Raw genomic sequence first — 23,138 nt, 5'->3', positions numbered from 1 at the left:
CCTGATTGAAGTAAGCCAGAAAGTAAAACACCAGTACAGTATACTAACGCATATATATGGAATTTAGAAAGATGGTAACGATAACCCTGTATGCGAGACAGCAAAAGAGACACAGATGTATAGAAGAGTTTTTTGGACTCTGTGGGAGAGGGAGAGGGTGGGATGATTTGGGAGAATAGCATTGAAACAGGTATAATATCATATAAGAAACGAATCGCCAGTCCAGGTTTGATGCAGGATACAGGATGCTTGCGGCTGGTGCACTGGGATGACCCAGAGGGATGGTATGGGGAGGGAGGTGGGAGGGGGGTTCAGGATTAGGAGCACATGTACACCCATGGCGGATTCATGTTGATGTATGGCAAAACCAATACAATATTGTAAAGTAATTAGCCTCTAATTAAAATAAATAAATTAAAAAAATCTTCGTGGTTATCTGGGTCATGAAGATCTTTTTTGTATAGTTCTGTGTATTGCCACCTCTTCTGAATATCTTCTGCTTCTGTTAGTTCCATACAATTTCTATCTTTCATTGTGCCCATCTTTGCATGAAATGTTCCCTTGGTATCTCTAATTTTCTTGAAGGGGTCTCTAGTCTTTCCCATTCTATTATTTCCCTCTATTTCTTTGCATTGATCACAATAAAGGCTTTCTTATATCTCCTTGCTGTTCTTTGGAACTCTGCATTCAAATGGCTATATCACTTAGCATAACGTCCCACAAATTCATCCGTATTGTTGCAAATGGCAGAATTTCTTTCATTTTCAAGGCTGAACTATATTCCATTTCAAGAGAAACTGAATGATCTGTAGCTAGGACCTCAAAACTGGTTCAAGACCGTACGATTATACGTATGGTCTATTACATTTTGTATACTTGTTTGCAAAACAAATCTTTTTATAAGTGCTTTAAAAGATTATAAAGTAAAAACTCTGTATGTTTATTGATCTTTAGTTATGGAAAGTAGTAAATTAAGGTAGAAATGCCACTAAGACCTGATTTTTAATCTTGTTTCTTCTACAATTAGGGGATCTGTATGTCTACAGAATTGTTGGGCAGAAGGTAAATTTTCAGTAAAAAGATGAAAACTCTGAGGATTTAATGTGTGGCATGGTGACTATAGTTACAAGTACTAAGTTGTATACTTGAAATTTTCTAGGTGTCAGTCTTAAGCATTCTCACCATACACACTTCAAAACACCTTTGTGAAGTGATGGAGATATTAATTAGCTTGATTATGGTGATTACTTTGCAATGTAGACCCATATAAAATCATCATATTGTGTACATTAAACATTTACAGTTTTTATTTGTCAGTTATACCTTAATAAAGCTGGAAAAGCATTTGGTGAACTTGGAACACTTTTTTTTTTTCATGGATTGTATTTTTGTTGTTCTATCTAAAAAATTATTGCCAAACCCAATACCTAGGTTTTCTCCTAAATTATCCTCTGACAGGTTTATAATTTTGTTTCCTTCACTTAGGTCTGTGATCTCATTTGAATAATTTTTATCACAATTTTATCTGATTCATGGCAAACTTTTCAAGTGAGTGTTCTTAATCTGCCACTATTTTCACCTAGTTTCTTGCTTCATTCTCCTCTTTTTCCTTACAGTACTTTTGTATAAAGTCCATGCTAATTCTTGTTTACTTAACACTTTCTGTGAAATGAGGTAAGTTCTTATTAGACAAGCTCTTTGAAGGAGACTACTGTGATATTTTGGACACAGATGATTTCCATTCTGGTGGCAGTTCTTACTGTTTTACCATAAAGTTCTTTATATCCTACCTTTCTCTGGGAACCTTTACTTCCGTCTACCAATGTAAATTGACAACTATCGTGTTCATAGTGTGAAATATTTGTCTTTGCTTCTTCCTAATAAGAGACCATTTCCTGGAAGCCATAGGGAAGTATTTAGCTTCTTGTGATTATTTTGTGCCTTTGGCTTTCTTATTCTTTGTGACAAACTCGATCCAGGAAAGGTCCTGCTAATCTTCCAAGTACTCTGTTCTTTTTATTCCAAAATAAATATTTGGTTTCTGCTCCTGAATATTGAAGACCTGTGTTGCATCAGTTTTCTTTCTGAACATTTGTCTGCATGCAACACTGTGTGTGTGTGTGTGTGTGTGTGTGTGTGAGTGCTTGGTTATGTCCAAATCTTTCTGACCTCTGTGGACAGTAGCCTGCTAGGCTGCTCTGTTCATGGAGTTTTCCAGATAAGAATACTGGAATGGGCTGACATTTCCTCCTCCAGGGAATCTTCCTGATTCAGGGATCAAACCCCTGTCTATTGCATTGGCAGGCAACTTTTATTTAATTTAGCATTCTTTACTTTAATTGAAACAACATATGTATTTTAGTTCTGTATAAAATAGAATTGTTCTTTCTGTTTCATTTCCTTTGCTATCCTAGGGAGATTTTTGACTGGTCAGTGGACAACATAAACTTTACTGGTGCCATATTCCCTTTCTCTCTGTCATTTATTTCTCAATCAGGGTTTACTGAGGGCTGATTGCATTGCTAGGGAGTCTTCAGTTAATGGATTTTTATCCAACAGCAAAAAAAAAAAAAGAAAGAAAAAACTTTTGGAAAAGATAAATTGTAAGAACTGGAGAGACCTCTCCAACTCATATGTATATGAAGTAATTAAAACTTTATAATGAATACTTACACCTTATGGCAGTTCAACATAATGATTGCAGTTCAAACAGTATTCTAATTTCTGGGGGATTATGCTTCACTTAAAAAAAAATTAACTACTGAGTTAATTAACATGGAGTTTTGGAGTTAAGGCTTTGCTTTAAGCAATTTATACAAGATCAAAAATAACAAAAGCTATTGTTATTATTTATTGAGCACTTACCATGTGCAAGGTGTTACCCTATGTCCTTTCCAAGGGTAAACTTATTTTAATTTTAACTTGTGAAGTAGGTACTGTAATTCTCTTCAAATTATAGATGACAGATTTAATGATGTTATATAACTTGCCTAAAGGAGTATATTTAATAAGTGACAAAAGATACCAACCAACCATGGCTAAGAACAGTCTGGTGGCAAAGGTAAATGATATTTTACATGTGTTTACTAATTTACCATTTTTATCCACTTATCTACCCAACAAGTACATTGATGCTTACCCAGTGACAGACAGTGGGTTAGGTTTTAGGCACACAGCAGTAAAACAATACCAGAATAATCTCAGGCTTTAGTGAATTCACAGTTGTATTAAGAGATAGGCATTCAACAAACAATAGCATGTATACATGAAAAATAATCACTGTGTTGATATTTGCTAAAAAAAAAAAAAAAGTAGATGATCTGCAGAATTATATGACATAGAATCCAGGATATTCTGATGGATGAGTCATGGTTAATGGGGAAAATTCAGCTTTCAGATGGAATGGGAAGGATAAAAATGGACTAGGTTGGCAAAGGGGTTGAGGATAAAATCCTAATATAAAGGACAGAAGCACATGTATACAAAGGTTCTAGTGTAGGAGCACATCCTATTCAAGGAAATAAAAGGTCAGTTTGTCAAGAATACAGAACAAAGAGAAGGGAATGGTGGCTGATGAGGTCAGAGGGGTTACTGGAATCAGATTGTGTTGTTTTGTATCCCATACTAAGTATTTTGAATTTCCTCATAAGAACATAGGAAACTATTCAAAGTTCTAAGCAGTAGAGTGAAATCTGTGATCAACCTGGCAGCGATGTGAAGATCTCTTTAAAGGTGGGAATGATTTGAAGGATGTTTCAGTATTCCAGGGGAAAGATGACAGTTTCTTGGACTAGAAATGACAAAATGTAGATGGAGAGAATTTAATTGAATAGAAACAAATTAAGTGTGTTAAAATGGAAGAATTTGGTGTGTGGCATGATAAAGGAATGTGTTATTGATGATGACTGCCAAGTTTTTGGCTACAGCAACTTAAAGAAAGATAGTGTCATTCACTAAACTAGAGAACAGTAGAAGGAAGACCATATTTCTTGCAGAAAATTGAGTAAAATTACCTTTGAGACATTCAAAGTGCAATGCCAAGTTGGCAGTTTGATGTGAAAGTCATAAACTCAAAGTATAGGTTTTAGCTAGAGATACCCATGTTGATGATTACTGACATCATAATTTTGAATGAAATATCAAAAGGAGAATTTAAAAAGGAGGAAAATGAATGCCAAGCCTATTTTTTAAGACATTCCAATGTTTAAAGGCTGGTGTAGGAGAAGAAGCCTCCAAGCAAAAAAGAGAAATAATGAGAGAGGAAAAAGAACCAGGAATGTGCAGCCAGGGGGCAACAGAAGAGGATGTGCAATGTGCTCTTACCTTAGGCATTAAACTTGCTGCTCTCCTGTGGAAAGCCCTTCTCTATAGCTCCACTATAGAGAAGGGCTCTATTCATCTATAGCTCCACTCCATCACTTCCTTGTCACATTAACATTAAACCTTTTCTTACCACTCTGTTTAAATTTGGATTTCCTAACCCAGACTCACCCCCAAGCTATTCTTTATTTCTCTATTTCATTTTATTTTCATTAATAAATAGTTTTCTAAAAAGTCATCTCCTTTTAGAAGTATGACTATAAAGAAGGAGAAAATATATATGGTAGTATTGGATAGGATGGGAACATTGAATAGAAGGAGACATGTTTTTTTCCTCCACACAGTTTTTTTTTTTTTTGGAAATTGGACAAAAGGTTGAACATGTTTAAGATGACATTAGTCAGATGCAGTTGAACACAGTAAAGACTGGAAGACAGACAGGAAGGGATAATTAATAGAGGCCGATTTTGGAGAACGTCTACAGAGGAAGTTCTCTTTGGAGGAGGCATGTGCCTTTATTTCTGCTGTTTTGGAGGAGGTGGAGAAAACAAGGATGTGGAAGGATTTGGAAACAGAAGTTAGGTAAGGCCTCTGTACAGAGAAGGCAATGGCACCCTATTCCAGTATTCTTGCCTGGAAAATCCCATAGACAGAGGAGCCTGGTAAGCTGCTATCCATGGGGTTGTGAAGAGTCAGACACGACTGAGCGACTTCACTTTCACTTTTCACTTTCATGCATTGGAGAAGGAAATGGCAACCCACTCCAGTGTTCTTGCCTGGAGAATCCCAGGGACGGGGGGAGCCTGGTGAGCTGCCATCTATGGGGTCACACAGAGTCGGACACGACTGAAGCGACTTAGCAACAGCAGCAGCAGGAGCAAGGCCTCTGTAAGGTTAGTTCTCCAAGTGTGCCTGGGGTTAGTGATATGTTTTCAGTGAAACATTTGAAAAGGAAATTGAAAATAGTATCTTCAGAATGTGGTAGAGAGAGTCAAATAGATAATATGTTAGCTTTGCCCTGGACAGCATGTAATCTGCCCAAACAACTTGTACTACATAAAAATAAAAATAAATAGTTCAGTTTTGGAAGACAGTTTTTAATCGACTAAATAAAGGCAGCTCATAATTGAGAAATCTACAAAAATCAGACCACTGATAATTGGCAACTTTAATATAAACAGTATTTTCTAAAACACATTGGCTATTTAAAACAAGCACCATTAGCCAGACTCATCAAGAAACAAAGGGAGGAAAATCAAATCAATAAAATTAGAAATGAAAATGGAGAGATCATAACAGACAACACAGAAATACAAAGGATCATAAGAGACTATTATCAACAATTATATGCCAATAAAATGGACAACGTGGAAGAAATGGACAAATTTGTAGAAAAGTACAACTTTCCAAAACTGGACCAGGAAGAAATAGAAAATCTTAACAGACCCATCACAAGCATGGAAATTGAAACTGTAATAAAAAATCTTCCAGCAAACAAAAGCCCAGGTCCAGACGGCTTCACAGCTGAATTCTACCAAAAATTTAGAGAAGAGCTAACACCTATCCTGCTCAAACTCTTCCAGAAAATTGCATAGGAATTCCAAACTCATTCTATGAGGCCACCATCACCCTAATACCAAAACCTGACAAAGATCCCACAAAAAAAGAAAACTACAGGCCAATATCACTGATGAACATAGATGCAAAAATCCTTAACAAAATTCTTGCAATTAGAATCCAACAACACGTTAAAAAGATCATACACCATGACCAAGTGGGCTTTATCCCAGGGATGCAAGGATTCTTCAATATCCACAAATCAATCAATGTTATACACCACATTAACAAATTGAAAAATAAAAACCATATGATTATCTCAATAGATGCAGAGAAAGCCTTTGACAAAATTCAACATCCATTTATGATAAGAACTCTCCAGAAAGCAGGAATAGAAGGAACACACCTCAACATAATAAAAGCTATATATGACAAACCCACAGCAAACATTATCCTCAATGGTGAAAAATTGAAAGCATTTCCTCTAAAGTCAGGAACAAGACAAGGGTGCCCACTTTCACCATTACTATTCAACATAGTTTTGGAAGTTTTGGCCACAGCAATCAGAGCAGAAAAAGAAATAAAAGGAATCCAAATTGGAAAAGAAGAAGTAAAACTCTCACTATTTGCAGATGACATGATCCTCTACATAGAAAACCCTAAAGACTCCACCAGAAAATTACTAGAACTAATCAATGATTATAGTAAAGTTGCAGGATATAAAATCAACACACAGAAATCCCTTGCATTCCTATACACTAATAATGAGAAAATAGAAAGAGAAATTAAGGAAACAATTCCATTCACCATTGCAACGGAAAGAATAAAATACTTAGGAATATATCTACCTAAAGAAACTAAAGACCTATATATAGAAAACTATAAAACACTGGTGAAAGAAATCAAAGAGGACACTAATAGATGGAGAAATATACCATGTTCATGGATTGGAAGAATCAATATAGTGAAAATGAGTATACTACCCAAAGCAATTTATAGATTCAATGCAATCCCTATCAAGCTACCAACAGTATTCTTCACAGAGCTAGAACAAATAATTTCACAATTTGTATGGAAATACAAAAAACCTCAAATAGCCAAAGCTGTGTTGAGAAAGAAGAATGGAACTGGAGGAATCAACCTACCTGACTTCAGGCTCTATTCCAAAGCCACAGTTATCAAGACAGTATGGTACTGGCACAAAGACAGAAATATTGATCAATGGAACAAAATAGAAAGCCCAGAGATAAAATCCACGCACATATGGACACCTTATCTTTGACAAAGGAGGCAAGAATATACAATGGATTAAAGACAATCTCTTTAACAAGTGGTGCTGGGAAAACTGGTCAACCACTTGTAAAAGAATGAAACTAGAACACTTTCTAACACCATACACAAAAATAAACTCAAAATGGATTAAAGATCTCAGTGTAAGACCAGAAACTACAAAACTCCTAGATGAGAACATAGGCAAAACACTCTCCGACATACATCACAGCAGGATCCTCTATGGCCCACCTCCCAGAATATTGGAAATAAAAGCAAAAATAAACAAATGGGACCTAATTAAACTTAAAAGCTTCTGCACAACAAAGGAAACTACTAGCAAGGTGAAAAGGCAGCCTTCAGAATGGGAGAAAATAATAGCAAATGAAGCAACTGACAAACAACTAATCTCAAAAATATACAAGCAACTCCTACAGCTCAACTCCAGAAAAATAAATGACCCAATCAAAAAATGGGCCAAAGAACTAAATAGACATTTCTCCAAAGAAGACATACAGATGGCTAACAAACACATGAAAAGATGCTCAACATCACTCATTATCAGAGAAATGCTAATCAAAACCACTATGAGGTACCATTTCACACCAGTCAGAATGGGTGCGAGCCATAAGTCTACAAGCAATAAATGCTGGAGAGGGTGTGGAGAAAAGGGAACCCTCTTACACTGTTGGTGGGAATGCAAACTAGTACAGCCACTATGGAGAACAGTGTGGAGATTCCTTAAAAAACTGGAAATAGAACTGCCTTATGATCCAGCAATCCCACTGCTAGGCATACACACTGAGGAAACCAGAAGGGAAAGAGACACGTGTACCCCAATGTTCATTGCAGTACTGTTTATAATAGCCAGGACATGGAAGCAACCTAGATGCTCATCAGCAGATGAATGGATAAGAAAGCAGTGGTACATATACACAATGGAGTATTACTCAGCCATTAAAAAGAATACATTTGAATCAGTTCTAATGAGATGGATAAAACTGGAACCTATTATACAGAGTGAAGTAAGCCAGAAAGAAAAACACCAATACAGTATACTAACGCATATATATGGAATTTAGAAAGATGATAACAATAACCCTGTATGAGACAGCAAATGAGACACTGATGTGTAGATCAGTCTTATGGACTCTGTGGGAGAGGGAGAGGGTGGGGAGATTTGGGAGAATGACATTTAAACATGTATAATATCATGTATGAAACGAGTCGCCAGTCCAGGTTTGACGCACAATACTGGATGCTTGGGGCTGGTGCACTGGGATGACCCAGAGGGAGGGTATGGGGTGGGAGGAGAGAGGAGGGTTCAGGATGGGGAACACAGGTATACCTGTGGTGGATTCATTTCGATATTTGGCAAAACAAATACAATATTGTAAAGTTTAAAAATAAAATAAAATTTAAAAAAAATTTTCAGTGATAAAATTTGATTTGATTCTAAAGGTTTATTCTTTCTTCCAAGAGGATTTCCAGACTGGTGAGTTTGAAGGTATATAAACTTGTGCTATTAAGTTTGAAATGTTAAATTTCTCTCTCTCTATAAATATCTTTATATACACCTACTCATAAAGACAAATGGTGCATTGATGATGTTTGATTTAAGTTTGTATAGAATTTTAACAAAATAAACAACATGGTTGACATGTTTTCCTAATTGTTTTTAGTATGTAATTTAAATAAATTGCTCCATCTCCAGCATTCCAACTGACATAACTTTCTCAGGAATTTGATCTGTCATTCTTCCAATTAGCAGAGCCCTGCAGCCATGCTGCAGAATGGTTTTGTAATATATCTTGAGTTTTAACAAGGAACTTTTTGATGTATTTCAATTATGATGTACAAAGTAACATCTCCTTAATTAAAGAAGAAATTCCATTTTGAAGCTCTTTAAAGTGCTATTAAAGTTTATGTTTGAAAGCTTTCTGTTAAGATTAATCTGCCCTCTGCGTTTAGTGAAAGGGATATGGAGCACTTAGTTTTGGAAAAAAATATAGCCAAGATATCATGCCAAATACTACTGAGATTGAAGTATAGAGTTTGGTTATAAAGTAATGGCTTTTTAAGAGATTAGATTACATACCAGTAGATATTTAAGCATAGTACTATCTGCTGTACATTTTTGACCCTAATAAACTGGAAAGAATAAGAATTTTTTGAAACTGAGGATGAGGGAATTAAATGATGAAAGTGGGGCTCCCCAGGTGGCACAGTGATAAAGAATCTGCTTGCCAATGCAGGAGATGCAAAATAAATGGGTTTAATCCATGTGTTGGGGAGATCTTCCCAACTGAAATGACAACCCATTCCAGTATTCTTTCTTGGAAAATTCCAAGGGCAGAGGAGCTTGGTGAGATATGAGGTCCACGAGGTCACAAAGAGTCAGACATGACTGAGCGCGTGCGCGCGCACACACACACACACACACACACACACATTAGATGTGATGAATCCTATCTGACATGGTAATCCTGGAACTGTGCACAGAAGAAATCCTACTTTATACATGTCTTGTAAAAAAAAAAAGCTTAAAGCAATAAAAATAAATTGGTGTATCGCCCTCTTGAGAGACATGCATTCATACAAACAAACCAAAAATCCCCAAACAAAAGTTGAGCCATAAAATACATATGCGGTTCTAGCTTATATGGAACAAATATAATTTCTCTTCTTCTCTCCAAATTAATTTTGCATATTCCAAATACAGCTTTAGATGAGTGCTCTGGCAGCATGTGTATTTTTAGGCTTAAAGAACTCCTAGGGCAGACAAGATGGTGCAGCTGACAGTGCTCATAGTTGATGACAACACAGATTTTAAAATGTTGTTGGCTTGCTAGTGAGAGTGAACAAAAAACAGGAGGACGTGCTAGACAGGGAAAATATGATATATAAAGCACTGAAAAAGAGAGCCTTTTACTAAATGTAAACATTTCCATACATGTTTGTTTTTACATGTATTGCATGTTATATATGATATTTTATTTATATATATGTATTTTTACATATGATGCCATTCACTCATTCAGCACTGCAAGCACATTAATATATCCTGGTACCAACTGCTCCTATTATCTACTGACTTACTGACAGCAAGTTAAGTTAGAGCAGTCCATTTATTTAATGCTTTAGTATGTTGTTAATGGAGTCTAACCAGTTTAAGGCATTTATATGTAATATTTAATACCTAGCGTCTTTTGCCTCTGAATAATCATTAAATTCTATATCTGTTTTTTCAAATAACTTATGTAATTTCTTGATCTTGCATGACAACCTAATAGTATTATAGAATACATATATTCTTCTAAAAATTGTATAAACTGCAGGTTACTGGGATTATGGTTTACTTTTCTCTCTCTTAGACCATTTCTTTAGCATATAATTGCATAAATTCTCTCAAGCTGGAAACACAAAATTCCACTATGAATGCCTTACAGCCTTATACTTTAAGAAGAGTAGTGAATAGCTCAGTAGCATATAAGAGAACATCTCTGATATACATGTACTCAAATACCAGTGTTAACATAAGGTTGACTTGGTAGGTAAATTCATCAGTGAGCTGTAAGATTTTGTACAGGATTATGATATTATTCAAAATTTAAGGTTTTTTATTGTAATAGATTAACATGATTTTGGTAACAAAACAAAATATTTGCTATTGCAGTTTCCTTTCTCATATGCAAGTTATCTTTCATAATCCAATTATGTTTTATATTATAAATTTTCCAAATGACACCATGATCTTTATGTAGCATATGGGAAAACCCCCCTTTTATTAATTGAATAAGGCTAATTATTGTCATTGCAGTGGGGACTTTTTAAATTCAGAATGGAAAATGGTTGCCTGAGGACATGTTGTATTACTAAGATTATCCAAATTGATAAGTCTAGGATTATTGCACTGAGAATTTTTTCACTGTTTCTGAATGTTCAACTCTGCTTTTGGAAAGGAGAAAGCTAATGGGATGGATGAAACTTATAAGATGTGTTAGGTATAAATAATAATATATTAATTAAATAATAATAATGAAGATATATAGAAAGAGATGAAAGGAAGCAGAGATATTTAATATTTATTGTTTTATATATGTATATATAGTCACAACATACTGTATATACCTACTATATATCTATATCTGTATCTATATCCATATTCATATGTTACTGTAGGTATTTAAAAATACACTGGAAAAGGCAATGGCACCCCACTCCAGTACTCTTGCCTGGAAAACCCCATGGATGGAGGAGCCTGGCAGGCTGCAGTCCATGGGGTCGCTAAGAGTCGGACATGACCGAGCGACTTCACTTTCACTTTTCACTTTCATGCATTGGAGAAGGAAATGGCAACCCACTCCAGTATTCTTGCCTGGAGAATCTATGCCGTCTATGGGGTCGCACAGAGTTGGACACGACTGAAGCAACTTAGCACTAGCAGCAAAAATACACAATGCCTTAATCTCATCACCCATTGGTGATGCCTTGTCTAACCTTATATTAATATGTCTTCTATACTAAAATGCAAATAAAACTCATGGCTGTTCAGCAAGCTACAGCTTTCAGCAGACATCTTTGTCTTGGTGTCTCTCTGATAGAGCAAATATATATCATGGGCCCAAGGAACCTTCTGCCTGTAATCTTTGTTAACAACAACCCTGGTCCTTGTAACTCAAAACATGTAGTTACATATAATACATGTAACTAAGATAAGTACATGTAATGCAGATAACATATAATACATGTAATTAAAATATTATACTAATAGTGGGAATGGTTCGTGTGGGCCAGAGTTGGGATATAAATAAGTGTTAGGTATTCAGGATGCAGATAATGTGGTTCTTCTCCCCACTTGGACCTTATTCTAAGTTTGTTAAAATACCCAAGCTTTATTCTTGTTTCTTAAATTGATTTAGTAATCTGCATGATTTGATTACTTTAATTCTGTCCATAACAGTAATGCAGTAATGTTCCACAGTGATATTCATAGTAGTATACTTGACACCACCATTAAATCGAGTTAATTTCTCATAAAAGAGCTACTTAGATGAATGAAGCAGGGTCCATATCTCTAAGGATCTTAGAGTAATCCTTGCATATGGCTTTGGCTTGATTTTTGCTCTGTGTGCTCTGTTAAGTCACTCAGTCATGCCCAACTGTTTGCGACCCCATGAACAGGAGCCTGCTAGGCTCCTCTGTCCATGGGGATTCTCCAGGCAAGAAGAATACTGGAGTGGGTTGCCATGCCCTCCTCCAGGGGATCTTTCCAAGCCAGGGATCAAACCCAAATCTCCCGCATTGCAGGCAGATTCTTTACCATCTGAGCCACCAAGGAGGCCCAAAAATACTGGAGCAGTTATCCTATCCCTTCTCCAGGGGATCTTCCTGACCCAGGAATCGAACCAGGGTCTCCTGTATTGCAGGTACATTCTTTACCAGCTGAGCTACAAGGGAAGCCCTGTTTTGTGCTTACCTGCCCTCAAAATATTTTTAGTAATCAAAAATGATATCTTGCTACCCTTCATATGGCTTGTAGATTCTTTCTGGGACTCAATATAAATATAACTTTATCAAAACAACATTTGGTTATCCCAAATTTAGCACAGTAACTTTTCTTAAAAAGACCATGTGAAACGTCATGTATGAAACGAGATGCCAGTCCAGGTTCAATGCACGATGCTGGATGCTTGGGGCTGGTGCACTGGGACGACCCAGAGGGATGGTGTGGGGAGGGAGGAGGGAGGAGGGTTCAGGATGGGGAACACATGTATACTAATTAAATAATTTTCTATTGAAGGAAAAAAAAAAAAAGACTGCTGGGTATATCCTTTGTTGTTGTTTAGTCACTAAGTTGTCTGACTCTTGAGACCCCCTGGACTATAATCCGCCAGGTTTCTTTATCCATGGGGTTTTCCAGACAAGAATACCAGAGTGGGTTGCCATTTCCTTCTCCAGGAAATCTTCCTGACCTAGGGATGGAACCTGCATGTCCTGCATTGCAGGCAGATTCTTTACCATTGAGCCACCAGGGAAGCTTATATACTTTGTTAGAAAGTATATAGTACATAGTATTTAAATGTATCTATCTTCAGGAAGGAGGGAGGTTAATGAACATCATAAAATATGGAAAAGAGTGACTCTTCTTTCTGAGAGAGACTTCTGGTCATATTAGATCAATCATCTCTGTGCTACATATAAACACAGAAATGGTCTACTTGGAACTTTAATATTCAGGTATAACTTACTTCTAAGATTTCTTGATTATGCAATGGTAAGATGTTTCTTTCAGGTAGTCAATAGAGTCCTATTACATACGAACTGTGAATTGGACAAATTATGTAATACATTAATGATTTCTCCTTTAAAGACCTGCTGCCAGTAGTAAATTGGATATTCCATGTGCAAGATCTCTATAAACCATTGAACAATACACAATTGCTCTCATGCTGTATTCTACACTAGGCTCACTTTCTGACATTGGAGAGGATATCACTTTGTTGGGATCTATGGCAAGGAGGCAATTGTTTTCCTCCCTGTGTCTGTGCAAAGTTTGCTTTATAGCTGTTTGAAACATTATGCCAACCATTGGCATAGTGCAAAAATAGGTGTAGATCACTGACTTCCCCCATCATACTGCTGTCAAATGTGTTTGGAATGTTAGAAGGGATAATTAGCAATGAAATATCCTCTATTTTCTGTCACAACACACCAGAGTAAATAGCGCTCTTCGCACTTAAAAAAAGAAAAATCTAGAATGCAAATTTCATGGTAATAGTCTTAAACTTCATATACTTCACTTTCATTCCATGTCTACAATGATGGAACACACATATTTTCTCTTTTTTTCCTATTATTTTCCTCTTCTTCTGCCTCTTCCCCTCTTTACCTTTCTACTTATTTGACATAAAAGTTTGACATGGCCTTGGCTTTCAGCTGCTTTAAACTCTATTGCAATTACTATCATTATGAAAAATTACTTGCCCCCTAAGGACTATATAACAAGCTATTAGGAAAAGAGATACAAAAATACATTCTGTGTTGCTATTTCCTTGACTATGTTCACAGCAAATCTCTGGTTGAACATTTTTGAAAACAATTACATTTTGACCTTTTAAGTTTAATTTTTTCCCTAAAAATTCAGCCTAATAATGTAGTACAAAATATTCTCATATCTAATAACTGAGTAAGCAGAAGATAAGGAGTTTTTGGAAAATTATTAGTGTTTTTCTTTTTAGAAGCATATGTTTTATGAATTCAAGGGTCTCAATAATTCCCCTTAAACACTAAAAAAGATTAAATGAACAACCAGGTACACTGCTCAAGGTTCTACTCTCTGGGAGGGTTTCCTTTCATTATGTCCTTCAGGGACAAGGATTATAGTCTGAATTTGTCCACTTCCAGGCAGAACCTATATGCCTTGAACCATCAGTAAACCACCACACCCAAGTTTTCTCTTTTGTCAGCTGTTCAGAAATCTCCATGCAACCATATATGTAGACTGGAAACAAAAGTTAATTTAATGTAGCAGGGGTGAGGACCATGGGCATTTGTGCCACTTCACTCTGCAACTGATGTGTCCTTAGGGCCTACCTGAGCCTGACTTCATACATATATGTAATGTCTATTTGATGATGGATTGCTTCTACGCCTGCCCAGCTTTGTGGATTACTGGATCAAACAACACTAAGTTCATAATGAGCAGTTCAGGTCACATGGAACTTGGTAGTTCATGATTAAGCATTCAGTCTCAACTAAAACCCAACAGCACACTAAAACCTGTATTCTAAAAGGGAGAATGGCATTGAAACATGTATAATATCATATAAGAAATGAATCGCCAGTCCAGGTTCGATGCAGGATACAGGAAGCTTGGGGCTGGTGCACTGGGATGACAGAGGGATGGTATGGGGAAGGAGGTGGGAGGGGGGTTCAGGATGGGGAACACGTGTACACCCGTGGTGGATGCATGTTGATATATGGCAAAACCAATACAATATTGTAAAGTTAAAAAATAATGATAATAATAAGAAAACTAAAAAAAATTAAATAAAAGGGAACAGTTATCCATAGAAGATGGTAAGACTTTGCTCCCAAATCCTGAGTCACAATGTGATTCCCCTGTAGGAGCCTGCCAAAAGATCCAAAGAGCATCCCTATTTGCATCTAAATTAGATCTGCTGGATCTGGCCAACTGCTACCTCTGGAACCTTCAAGACTTGATGGTGCCATTAATGTCTGCAAAATATCCAGGTATGCAGTATCACTTTTTCGTATTATTTTAATTTTTGCTTGGTTTTGATACACCGTTTTTCTAAGTAGGGAGTGGTGAAGCTATTCATTCTCTAATGTTGGATATCTGACACTATGCATTTGTCAAAACTCATAGTACTTTACAGAGTAAAAATTGCACTTTACTGTATGCAGAATAAAAAAAAAAAACAATTTAGGAGATTCTGAGTTCCCAAGATTGAGTACAAAATATGACAAAGTAATCTAGCTGTATTCCAAATGTATAAAGAATATCATTTAGGGTATATCGGAGAATGTACATGCCTAAGTAACTTTGGAAATGAGTGGACTGTATAAGACTAAAGGTAAAAGGAACTCTACATAAACAGTGCACTCTAGTTGATAAAGTTATTTCCCATGAGGCTACAGGTTAGTGATGCTGATATCACTAAACACGTATTCTGAAATTGAACAGTTGAGTAAATTGGTAGTGCGATCTGGGTTTTTCACCATGGAAGTGAGAAGTTGCAGATATTTAAGAGGCTAGGAGGCTGGAATGATCCATGTGGTCATGGATTAGAGTTGGAAGCATAAGAATGAACTGAAGTTTGGAGTAATGTAGATACAGATTTTATATTTAGAGTACTCATAGACATGTTTATTAATATATGCATAGGTAAGTATAAACACATGTATTTCCTTTCTTCATTGGCTGAAAGGGCTGAAAAGCATAGCACATTTAGAGCCCAGTTTGTGGCTTCCCTAACTGTTCTCCAAAAAAATAAACTAGCGATACTTGGGGAAATGATAGAATTTAAGATTTTGGCAAAGAATATTCAAGATGATCCTGCAACATCCTGCAGTGCCAGAGAGTAAGTAAGTGCTCAAAAACATCAGCAACAACAAACCAAAACACGCAATTATGTAGATGTGTCAAAGGGCCATCAGTGCTAACTTAAAGAGTGCTCAATGACCAAAGTTGGAGTAACTTTAACAAACAACAACAAAGTTATATTGGATTACAACTCTTCCTCAATTGATGATGGGGTTACATCTCCATAAACCCATCATGAATTGAAAATATCCTAAGTTGGAAATGCATTTAATAGCCTAACCTACTAAATATCATAGTTTAGTCTAGTTTAACTTAGTGTTAGTCGCTCAGTCATGTCCGACTCTTTGCGATCCCATGGCACAGTCATACCTCGCCAGGCTCTTCTGTCAGTGAGATTTGCCAGACAAGAATCTGGAGTGGGTTGCCATTTCTTTCTCCAGGGGATCTTCCCAACCCAGGAATTGAACCCAGATCTCCTGCATTTCAGGCAGTTTCCTTACCATTTGAGCCAACAAGGAAGCCCTTAGCCTACCTTAGATGTGCTTAAAAATATTACAATTATATGCCAATAAAATGGACAACGTGGAAGAAATGGACAAATTCTTAGAAAAGTACAACTTTCCAAAACTCGACCAGGAAGAAATAGAAAATCTTAACAGACCCATCACAAGCACGGAAATTGAAACTGTAATCAGAAATCTTCCAGCAAACAAAAGCCCAGGTCCAGACGGCTTCACAGCTGAATTCTACCAAAAATTTAGAGAAGAGCTAACACCTATCCTGCTCAAACTCTTCCAGAAAATTGCAGAGGAAGGTAAACTTCCAAACTCATTCTATGAGGCCACCATCACCCTAATACCAAAACCTGACAAAGATCCCACAAAAAAAGAAAACTACAGGCCAATATCACTGATGAACATAGATGCAAAAATCCTTAACAAAATTCTAGCAATCAGAATCCAACAACACATTAAAAAGATCATACACTATGACCAAGTGGGCTTTATCCCAGGGATGCAAGGATTCTTCAATATCCGCAAATCAATCAATGTTATACACCACATTAACAAATTGAAAAATAAAAACCATATGATTATCTCAATAGATGCAGAGAAAGCCTTTGATGAGACAGCAAAAGAGACACTGATGTATGGATCAGTCTTATGGACTCTGTGGGAGAGGGAGAGGGTGGGGAGATTTGGGAGAATAGCAGTGAAACATGTATAGTATCATGTATGAAACGAGTCGCCAGTCCAGGTTCGATGCATGATACTTGATGCTTGGGGCTGGTGCACTGGGACGACCCAGGAGGAGGGTAGGGGAGGGAGGAGGGAGGAGGGTTCAGGATGGGGAACACAGGTATACCTGTGGCAGATTCACTTCGATATTTTGCAAAACTAATACAATGTTGTAAAGTTTAAAAATAATATAAAATTTAAAAAAAATTAAACCCCCCCCCCAAAAAATATTAGCTTATAGGTGGGCAAAATTTTCTAACACAAAGTCTATTTTATAAGAAAGTGTTGAGTGTCTCGGGTAATTTATTGGCTACTGTACTGAAAGGGAAGAATTGAATAGTTGTATGGGTACAGAATGGTTGTAAGTGTATAGGTTGTTTACCCTCATGATAACTGACTGAGAGCTATGACTCACTGCCACTGCCAGCATCATGAGAATGTGGAGTACCTCACATTGCTATCCCAGGAAGAGATAAAATTCAAAAATGGAAGTACGATTTCTCCTGAGTATGTGTTGTTCTCCCACCATTGTAAAGTTGAAAAATGGTAAGTTGAGCAATTATAAGTCAGTGAACATCTGTATAACCCAAAGTATAAGCTACAGTTCTGTATTTATATAAATAATGATTAAATAAACAAACATATTTTGTTGGGGGTAGACTTATCTCCCTATCAGAAGAATTCCAAATAGTTTATATAAATTGTCTTCCCTCAAAGAGGGAGGCCATATTTCCCTGTTCTTTAAGTGTGGGCTGTACACTGTAACTTCCCTCCAAACAACTAAGAGGGAAAAACTATTAACTATCCAGGGGAGAACCTGATTAATATCTCAGGTGATGAATAGTGAGATCCAATGTAAAATGGTGATAATAAATCTTCCTTTGATAAGATATCATTAAGATAGTACTTTACTTCATTTGTAAATAGAGACCACAGAGTTACAATAACTGTACTTGACTCCATGATCTTCCTCTTAAAAACACATTCAGTTCAGTTCAGTCATTCAGTCATGTCCAACTCTGTGACCCCATGAATCATAGCACACCAGGCCTCCCTGTCCATCGCCAACTCCCGGAGTTCACTCAGACTCACATCCATCGAGTCAGTGATGCCATCCAGCCATCTCATCCTCTTTCTTTGGGATTGGAAAACACATTACCCAAGTGTAATCATGAGGAAATAGCAGACAATCCCGGTTTAGGGATATTCTATGAAATATCTTTTCACTTTCCCTACTTCTCAAAACTGTTATAGTAATGAAAAGCAATGAAAGTCTGAAAAACAATTATAGGCAAAAGTAACCTAAGGAGACATGATGACAAATACAAAGTTGTATCATGATAGGATCCTGCAACAGAAAAACAATCATTAGGTAAACACCAAGGACATTGGGATAAAGTATTGACTGAATAATAATGTCATGATATGGGACATTAATTATAACAAATGTACTATACTGAGACAATAATTGTGGTACCTGGGTGTGGGGTATATGTGAATGTTCCATACCATCCTCGTAATTTTTTTAAGAGTCTATAACTGTTCTGAAATGAGAACAGTTTAAAACAGTTTAAAAAGAGGAGAGTAATTTGAGTACTTAAAAATAGATTTGAAGACTTGTGGAGAGGGAATTAATGTTGGAAAGTCCTAATGTATCATATCTATGCTTTAAGCTGAATGAGTAAATAAATGTTTATATCCCTAGCTTTATACAGGTAAATACATTTCACATTGTATTCTTATGTAGAACATAGAATTATGATAGCATAGAAATAATCTTAATAGAATCAAGTTATGGGCAATATCAGGGCTCCCTGATGGCTTAGTAGTAAAGAATCTGCCTGCCAATGGAGCATCCATGGGTTCTATCCCTGGGTTGGGAAGATCCCCTGGAGGAGGAAATGACAAGCCACTCCAGTGTTCTTGCCTGGAAAATCCCATGGACAGAAGAGCTTGGTGGATTGCTGTCCATGGGTCACTAAAGAGTTGGACACAACTTAGTGACTAAACAACATGATCTGTATTATAGTTAAAACTGCCTGACTCTTAAGAGGTAACCTAAAATTGTTAGATTCCTTTATATGGACCATCGACCTTTTAATGGGTGGAAGTATGGGGTTGGGTATTTTGTGTACAGGATATTCTGGGTTTAAATTCTTATTTCATAATACTAGTCATCTGATCTGATCATCTTTATGACTCAGAAATTCATCTGTTGTAAAACAATACCAACTTTATCAGTATTTGAGTGCTGTTGTGAGAACTAGAGATGGTGTCTATCACAACCCAATTCTGAGACTGGTATGCTTAATAAATGAGATATTTTAATATTTAATATGCAAAGTTCACATACTCCCAACTGATTCTGATTGGCCTATTGTTTTTCCTATGGGATTTATAATTTTATAATGCCTCTTTAAAATTTCTTGTTATAGTAGTGAGCAATAGAGACAGTAGCCCTTCTTTCATGAGCCTTATATCCTTAATAGGTAAAATGGAAAATAAAAATGAATAACTTAATCGAGAATATAGATTGAAAAGTCTAGTAGAAAGTGGCTACGTAGCTATTTCAGGTTGGGTGTTTAAAGCAGCCCTCTCTGTGATTTAAATGACAGGAAGGAGACAGGCATGAGAAAGCCAGAAGACTGAGCCTTGCAGGAGATTAGGGGACTATCCCTAGTCCCCATGTGGGAAGTGAGCTTGGTATGACCAAGGGAAAAAGATGGAGCTCTGTGTGTGAGTAGATGAAGGGGAGAGCTAGCCTGAGTTTTTACAGCAGACTAAGAAGCTGTGTTGTTTATTTATTTTGTTTTTAATGGAATGAAATGTTTTTGGAGAACTTTATACAAGGAAGCTTAATGTTTTAGAATATTACTCTGTTGTATGTTAAGAATGGAAAGAAAAAACTTTCAACTGCATTTTCATTTTATATAAATCCACTCAGGGGTTTATATATCTCTGTTGATTATTCTCAAGGAAGAGAATCATAATTTGGAAGTTTGTGGATTTATGATAATTTCTATACATCCTCTTATGAACATAAAAAGATTACCATATATATTTGTATATAGATACTGATATGCATATTCTTTTAGAAACTGAATGTAAACTACTTGATTCAATTTTTTTTTTTAAATCCAAAACTATACTTGCTCTTCATCTAAATGCTCAGTTATAACTCTAAGATAAGTTTCAGATGACATTTCTTATAGTCCAAGGGAAAATTTGAATACCTATTTATGATGATGATGGTAATGATGCTTAAAAATACTATGGGCTTCCTTGTCTAAAACACCCAAATATTCTTTTATCAGGCTTAAAATAGTTTATAACTGTATAAATACTACCTCCACTTCATTTTTTTTCCTACTTTTTCTACTAATGTAACCAAAATTTTAGTTAGTGAACCATGTGTCAAGCCCCAAAGTATAGCCTAAGTAGAAGGAAATTCAGTGGATTCTAGGCAAACTTGGATAGTATTCAGCAAACTATAACATGCATGTAATTCACTTGGGGATTTTGTCAAATGCAGGTTCTGTTCAGCAGTACTTTGGGGGGACCTTGTAATTCTGTATTTCTAGCAAGTGCCCAGATAATGGCAAAGCTTCTGGCCCATGAAGCAGCTTTGAGTTGCAAGTACTAATCTTTATCACCAAAGAAAATCCCTTGAGCATTTACTTATTTGTTTTTTAATATCACTGCCTGACTCCCATCCAAGACCAATAAATATGAATTTCTGGATTTGAGTCTGGACATAAACGTATCTTAAAAAGTTACAGTTGATTATAATGTTTAGAGCAGCTTGAAAACCATATCTCTGGAGCATATAAGCCATGAATAAAATTTCTTTATAACATTGCTTAGGGCAAAAATAATATGGGCAGCAGGATTTAAGGATACTGTTCTGTCAATGTGCTGTGAAGAATTGTAAAACAATTTGCTATTTTTGATCCTGGCTTAATTTTGAGCAGAGACTGACAGAATGGCAATTGTACTAAATTATACTGACTTGCATGGCAGCTTTGTGATAATGGGGCTATTGATGAGGCAGACCATTAAATTCATTTTCACTCAAGACTGAAGCAAGGATTTGAACAGAAGTTTCCAGAGGTGAAAAATGAATGTATAAGCCCATTTATATTCATATATAGAGTGAATTAATTCATTTTCTCCATAAATGGTTTTGAGATAACATGCACTCAAGTGACTATAAATAGAAACTTTTTTTAACAGTGAAAATACATTTTTAGATCTTCCTACAGTCAACTGAAGATAATTTATGAAATATGTTAATCCCAACATAATGTTTATTACTAATAACTACTTAGTGATTACTTAGTATGTGCTAGGTGATATATCAGAGAAGGCAATGGCACCCCACTCCAGTACTCCTGGCTGCAGTCCATGGGGTCGCTGAGGGTCGGACATGACTGAGGGACTTCACTTTCATTTTTCACTTTCATGCATTGAAGAAGGAAAGCAACCCACTCCAGTGTTCTTGCCTGGAGAATCCCAGGGATGGGGGAGCCTGGTGGGCTGCCCTCTATGGGGTCACACAGAGTTGGACACAACTGAAGTGTTAGCAGCAGTAGGTGATATATATTATTATTATTTTTATATTATTTCTCCATTTTATAGGAAGATGACATTTAGATGAAAAGATATTAAATAATTTTTTTCAACTTTGCACAGGTAGTATGTGGCAGAGATGATAGTTCACTAGTTTATAAGACTCCATGGTCTATGCATTTTCCAGTCCAGATCATTAGCACTGGAGTTACTTGAAATGCTGACTAGTGAATGTGTTCATTCCCACTCAGACTTCTCATAGGAAACAAGTTGGAACACATAGGAGACATTTAAAGAAATCATCATGAAGTATTTTTTCAAAGTAATATATGTGCATGAATGCACTATTAACTTTTTTCAATGATGATTTTGTTATAGAAATTATAAGCTTTAGTATGTAAGTGTGGTTACACATTTCAGTCCAGAAATGCATGGAAGTTTTTAATTAGTGTCTCTAAAATATAGTAACCTAGTTCTTCATTCTATCAGTAATGTTATTGATAATTCCTAGCTTCATATTTAACCCTGAAACTGTACTCTAAAAAGTTGGTTCATTAATGAAAATAGAAGAGATATGGTCTGTGGATAGCCACTGGGATATACTAATAGCTTACATATATACAGACATTATATACATGTAGTTATACATATAACTTAATTATAACTAAATCATACTTAATTTATGTTCATAATAAAAATATTTTAAAGTAAATTATAGTTTTATTTTAAACATTTTATATAGATGGACATGTTTATATATACACATATACAAACATATATAAAGCTCTTTAAAATTATATATATATAGATTTAAAAAGCATTATAAAGTTTAAGCATTAAAAACTATACATATATACATGTATATGTGAATATATATTTTTCTTTTAAATATTTTATTATGGAAAAATTCAAATATTTGAAAATAGCATTAAGCTCCATGTACCACTCACCTAATTTCTTAAATTGTTTGCTGTTAATAAGTTTTTTTTTGTTGTTGTTAATAAGTTTTGTTTCATCTATAACCTTCTATTCATAGCTACATGTTTTGTCTATAATTACACCCCTGAGACTATTCCTAAGAAAATCTCATTGTCTATACTTTTGTCTAAAGCATA

This window comes from Bos javanicus, chromosome 4 (genome assembly GCF_032452875.1).
Source record: "Bos javanicus breed banteng chromosome 4, ARS-OSU_banteng_1.0, whole genome shotgun sequence".
Lineage (NCBI taxonomy): Eukaryota > Metazoa > Chordata > Mammalia > Artiodactyla > Bovidae > Bos > Bos javanicus.
The sequence above is the reverse complement of the archived record's forward strand: the minus strand, read 5'-3'. Positions refer to the sequence as shown.